We start from the raw sequence: 6,074 nt of genomic DNA, 5'->3' as shown, positions 1-6,074 counted from the left end.
TGAACGTCGTGGCCTTCGCTCGAGCCGGGTTAATCTGTACTTCCTCCTTTTCTTCATAAACAAAAGTAGGTGGCTTCTCGGTTATAGCATTTACCTCGATACGTGGGGCCTTCCGAGCGGATCTCGCCTCTGCTCGCACCATCTCCTCATAGCAACGCCGCACTGCCAACTGATCGCCTTTAACTTCTCACACTCGGTCTTCCACGGGGAATTTGATCTTCTGGTGGAAAGTTAAGACGACCGCCCGAAACTTGTTGAGGGCCGATCGGCCCAGAATAACGTTGTACGCTGAGGGGGCGACCACAACGATGAAGTTAGCAGTTCGCGTCCTTCTAAATGTCTCTTCCCTAAGCGAAATGACCAACTTAATCTGACCGACTGGTTGAACCTCGTTACCCATGAATTTGAACAAGGGTGTGGTCATCGGTAGTAGCTCTGCCCTGTCGATCTAGAGCTCGTCGAACGCTTTCTTGAAGACGATGTTGACCGAACTCTCTGTGTCAATAAAGATGCGATGAATAGTGTAGTTTGCTATTACCGCTCGGATGATGAGGGCGTCGTCGTGCAACACTTCGACTCCCTCGAGGTCGCCAGGACCAAAGATGATCGTCGGCCCGCTCACCTTCCCTTGGCTGCATCCTACAACATGTATTTCCAGTCGTCGGGCATACGACTTGCGGGCTCGGTTGGAGTCACCACTAGTTGGCCCACCAGCGATAATATTGATTTCCCCCCGCGCGGAATTACTTCTATTTTCTTCCTCCCGAGCGGATGGTCTGGCTTACTAGTGGGAGACTCGAGGGTTAGCCCTTGGCTGGTGCTGTTGCTACTGATAGTGATGACGCTCGGGTGAACACCTAACTATCCTCCGCTCGGCATGCTGATGATGAGCTCGCCTGTCCGGTGAAGGTGACCGGCGGCGATAGATCCTCGGCTCAGGTTGGCTGACCGGGGGAGGACTCCGGCAGTCCCGAGTGTTATGGGTGGAGGATTGATGGATTTTGCAAAACATGGGCGTCCATACCTTGCCTTTTTGTCGAGGTTGCTTGGCCGCAATGTGCTGAACGGATGGCGCCCTGGAATCTTGAAGTGGCCTCATCCCCTCGGCCCTCGGTCCTTTTGGCGATTGCTGGTTGATGTGTGCTCTCCATTCGGTTTGGGCTGGGGGCTCGCACGACGCTTCCTTTTTTCGGGCCGCCTGCGCTTCTTCCACATTAATATACTCACTTGTCTTTTTCAGCATGTGATCATAGTCGCGAGGCGACTTCCTAATGAGCGAGCGAAAAAAGTCCCCGTCGACTAAGCCTTGTGTAAAAGCATGCATCATTGTCTCAGATGAGACCGAGGGGATGTCCATAGCTGCTTGGTTGAAGCGCTGGATGTAGACTCGGAGAGTTTCTCTTGGCCCTTGCTTCATAGAAAAGAGACTGACACTAGTCTTCTGATAGCGTCGGCTGCTGGCAAAGTGATGGAGGAACATTGTTCGGAAATCTCTGAAGCTCTTAATTGATCCGTCTGGCAACCTCCGGAACCAACGTTGAGCCAAACCAGACAATGTAGTAAAGAAGACTCTACATTTGACTCCGTCGGTGTATTGATGAAGAGTGGCAGCATTATCGAATTTACCGAGATGGTCGTCCGGATCGGTTACACCACTATACTCCCCGATCGATATTGGAGTGTAATGCTTTGAGAGAGGGTCTTGCAAGATCGCCTCAGAGAATTGGCGATTGACCCGCTCAGGGGATGAATCCGCGCGCGGCGCTTTCCCATTTCTGGCGTCCCACACGGGTGCTTCATCGGACGATCCCTGGTTGGCAAGGGCCAACTCCGACGGAGTCTGGAACAGTGCCCGATGGAATGGAATAGGGGCGACCGGCGTGTCTCCTGGTGTGCCGGTCTAACCCTTGTTCTGAGCCCAGGTGGAATATTGTGTTGGAGCAATCCCAATGGTCTGTGCGACCATGTGTTTTGGTGTTTGGACAAAGGGTTTAAGTTAGGTTCACCCTTATATTTGATATGTGCATTTGAGTTGTGCAGGTTTACAGGATACACATGTGACTCAGGTTGATGGCTTCGGGTCTGGTGAAGGATGGAGCATCCGAGGGACCGTGGACAAGGCAGTGAGGACAAGGGCCAAGGGAAGCTACTTCGAGGCATACGCGAAGGATGACATTGGGGACGAGCCGCGGGCTTGAATGCATCCGAGGGACGAGAGCTAAAGGAAGTAAAGCTTGAAGGCAAGAGGTCAAGGCTGCAAAGAAGCGTCAAGTGAGTCATAAGGGTGAGGGTACAAGTGCACGAGAGATTGTACTAAGAGTAAAATCCTAGTTTTAGGGTTTTACTGTAGCAGTACTATAGCAGTCGATTGCATGTTTTAGCAGTCGACTGGTGCAGTCGACCGCGCAGTCGACTGGGTGCGAACAGAATGGTTCTGTTCGTTCGGTCAGTGGGGATCAGTCGACTGCATGTTTTAACAGTCGACTGCACCAGTCGACTGCAAGTTTTAGCAGTCGACTAGTATCGAGCCGTTGGGATGTAACGGTCGAATTTCCATAGAGGGCAGTCGACTGTATGTTTTGGCAGTCGACTGATAGGCGGGGTTTTCAACCCGCGGCCTATATAACCAAAGCTTGGGAGCTTAGTTATAGTTGACAAAATTAGTGGTGGTAAACCCTAATTTATAGTCTACTAGTCTCAAGAGTCTTGGTTGGTGTTGTGGTGAGGTTTCTCCACCCACAAGGAGCTACTTGAGATAGTCAGAGTTTGCCGGGGGCTAATCCATCGACGGATCGGGATCGTTCACCTCAAGGACACGCCGTGGAGTAGGATCCCTAATCTCTGAACCACGTTAAACAAACGTGTTAGCGGTTTGCTTGTTTTTCTTTCCTTTAGTGTTTAGCTTTCATATTTGTAGTTAGTTTATATTTTCGCTGCGCATACTAACGAGTGTAGGAAGCAATCGATTTGGGGGTGCCGTCTATCCAACCCCCCTTCAAGCCGGCCACCGATCCCCCAACATATTGTTCCTGTCGGTCCTTCATTGCCGCTCGGCCTCCAGAAACCGAGGCGGCCTGCTACACTATCCTTTCGGCTTGGGCCTTCTGCTGTTGCTCAACCATCTTTGTGGCTCGCGCTTGGATGAGTGCCTCTAGCTCTTCGGGAGAGAGCGTTGCCATGAGTTGACGTCCAACTTCTTCCATCTTCTTGGCTCGGATTCAGGTGCGTTCCCACAGACGGCGCCAATTTGATCCTGTCCGTGCACTGAGTCGATGGAAACTGGGGGCGTGGCGCTCTCTGCTGCTCCCAGGTGATCTTCACAACGACGTAAGCCTCCGATGAACCTGCAACCAAGTCGGGCCGGGAAGGGGTTCCCGGCGACGATCCTCCGACGCTCAAGTCAGACGATGGCGAGAAGAAACACATGTAAAATAGAGACTGTGGCTACAGTAGAATAGGAGAAAATCATACCTCCGTCGAACTCCGGGAGTCTTTATATAGGACCCCGAAGAGGCGCGTGCACGCTTCCCAAGGCGTGCACTTCCTCAAAGCATACCTTGGAATGACTGTGTCAGAAAAGCATGTCTGACGCCATACCTCAATTGTCCGAGCATATCTCTGTCATGGCAGCGGAAACTTCCTCCGTACGACCCTTGGTACGGCCCGACCGCCGACCATGCTGTTTATCGGCGGCAGACGTCTCGAGAATGATATCACTAGGTGCCCCTTTTGTCCTCTTCTAAGCCCTTTGTCTTTAATCGGGCCGGTCGGACTGATCGCTCGGCCTCCCGGGCGCCCGGGTATACACGCACCTCGGACCGGGTGAGACGGTCGATTGGTCACATACTCGGATGGGGCACCGACTAGTTGTTCTTCCTTCGGCCTAGCAGCTCAGCTACTCGGCATAGCGGTTCCTCTATAAAGGAGCTTGTGAGCGTCGGAAGCTCAACCCGAGGTCGAGCTGTCTTCGTGCCGGCTCGGGGTCTACCCAGGCCGGTCGGCTAGGAGATTCCTCCCTGCTCGGCCGGACCTTTGACTCTCCCGTGTCATTGACCCCTTCCTCTGTGGGCCCCCGATCCTTACCACTGGATCAGCTATAAACCAACATATAATTCATATAAAATATCATATTATACACATAATGTGTCGGCCTAAAGGAAGGCACATTGTGTGGTCAATTAAAGTTTGAGTTATATCAGAGAGTATCTCTAACAAATAATATGTTAGCCCAAAGGAAGACACATTATGTTGTACTTGGTATCTCCTAAAGAACTCATTTATATGCATTTAAAATTTTATTTTAAATGTCATCCAATAGTCCAAATCCATTTGGAACCAAATCTCCAAGCGTGACCTCCAATACTCGAAGTCTTCTCGGTCATATGGAGGTGGGATTCGGATATCCCATCCAAGCGGACCTTTTGACTCCATCTTCCTCTAGCGCTTTGCTCCCTTAACGATTAGTGCGTAGAAGAGCGACCCACTTTGATATCACTTGTTGGGACCTAGAGGGGGTGAATAGCGTATCACCCAAATCGTCACTTCCTACACTTGTTAGTATGCAGTGGAAAAACAAAACAAAACTAACAAGAAAAAGCTAGACCCTAGAAGACAAAAAACACAAACAAACCTAACACGTTTATGTAATGTGGTTTGGAGATCACTTACTCCTACTCTACGGCTGTCCGTAAGGTGGGCGATCTCGATTCGTAAGTGGATGACTCCTCGGAAAATCTCTGGTTAGCTTAATCTTCTTGTGGGTGGAGAAACCTCACCACAACCTTCCTCAAGTACACTTGAACACACAAGAGGGCTTTGGTAGACATCTAATAGGGGTTAACCACATCTATTTCGTCAACCATGTTCAGTCATCCCAAGCTCTATTAAATAGAGCTCAGGAGGAAAATACTAAGCTGTTTTCTTGCCATCGGTCGACTGGTCCTAAGTGAAATTCGACCGTTGCAAGCCAACGGTCGACTACCAGTCGACTAATAAAAATATCAGTTGACTACTACAGTAATGTTACAGTATTGTTATGGTAATACTATAGTACTATTACAGTAATGATACAATAATACTAGAATTTTACCCTGAATATAGTCTCTCATGCACTCGTCCTTACCTGTACAATCTAGACCTATCATTCTAGCCTCCTCCATCAGCCTCACATCCCTCGGATGCCTCCCCATCCTTCACGCCTTGTCTTCTGAAGCTTCCATCGGCTTTGTTATTGTTGTCGGATCTTCTTTTGCCAAGAGGTCACGCCTCCGGGACTTCATCCATTGCTAAGTCACACTTGGACGTTGTTGTACCACACTCACAATGCATGTCAAATACAACAATAAACCTAATTTAAACCTTTGCCCAAACATCAAAACCTAGGGTACCAAGATTGCTCCAACACTCAAGACGGGTAAAGAAGAAGTCTCCGAAGTTCAACCCTCAACCACATCTACTGAGAAGAGCAGTAAAACCCACATTAAGTGCTTTGACTGTGGGGAGATAGGACACTATAAGAGTATGGGGAGATAGGACACTATAAGAGTAGATGTCCCTTCCTCAAGAAGGTAACTCATAAACTCAATTCAATTCAATTCATTTAGAATCTAATGTGAGTTGTAGAAAGAAGAAAGAAAAGATGCACATCATTTGCTTTACGTGTGGTGAGCGGGGTCATGACCACATGAAGTGCCCAAGAAAGTGGGAAATAAAAAAGAAGCAATTGAGAAAGTGGAAGAAGTCATGTGGATGCACTACAAAAAAACATATATTTGGGGACAAATATTTGGAACGAAAATTGTTCGTCCCAAAATTGCGACAAATTTAGGGTCGAAAAAAAATTTCGACCCAAATAACCAACGAAAATTGCAATAAAAAAGTTTTGTTTCAAATTTGCAACAAGAAAAAATTTCGTTGCTAAATTCGTCGCCAAATCTGGAACGAATTCAGAATTCGTCCCAGATTTTGGGACAAATACTGGATTCGTCCCAAATTCTGGGACGAATCCAGGATTCGTCCCAAAATCTGGGACGAATCCAGGATTTGTTCCAAAAATGACATTATTTTTAAAAAAA

The sequence above is a fragment of the Zingiber officinale genome, chromosome 11B, assembly GCF_018446385.1.
Source record: "Zingiber officinale cultivar Zhangliang chromosome 11B, Zo_v1.1, whole genome shotgun sequence".
NCBI lineage: Eukaryota > Viridiplantae > Streptophyta > Magnoliopsida > Zingiberales > Zingiberaceae > Zingiber > Zingiber officinale.
Note: the sequence above shows the minus strand (reverse complement) of the source record.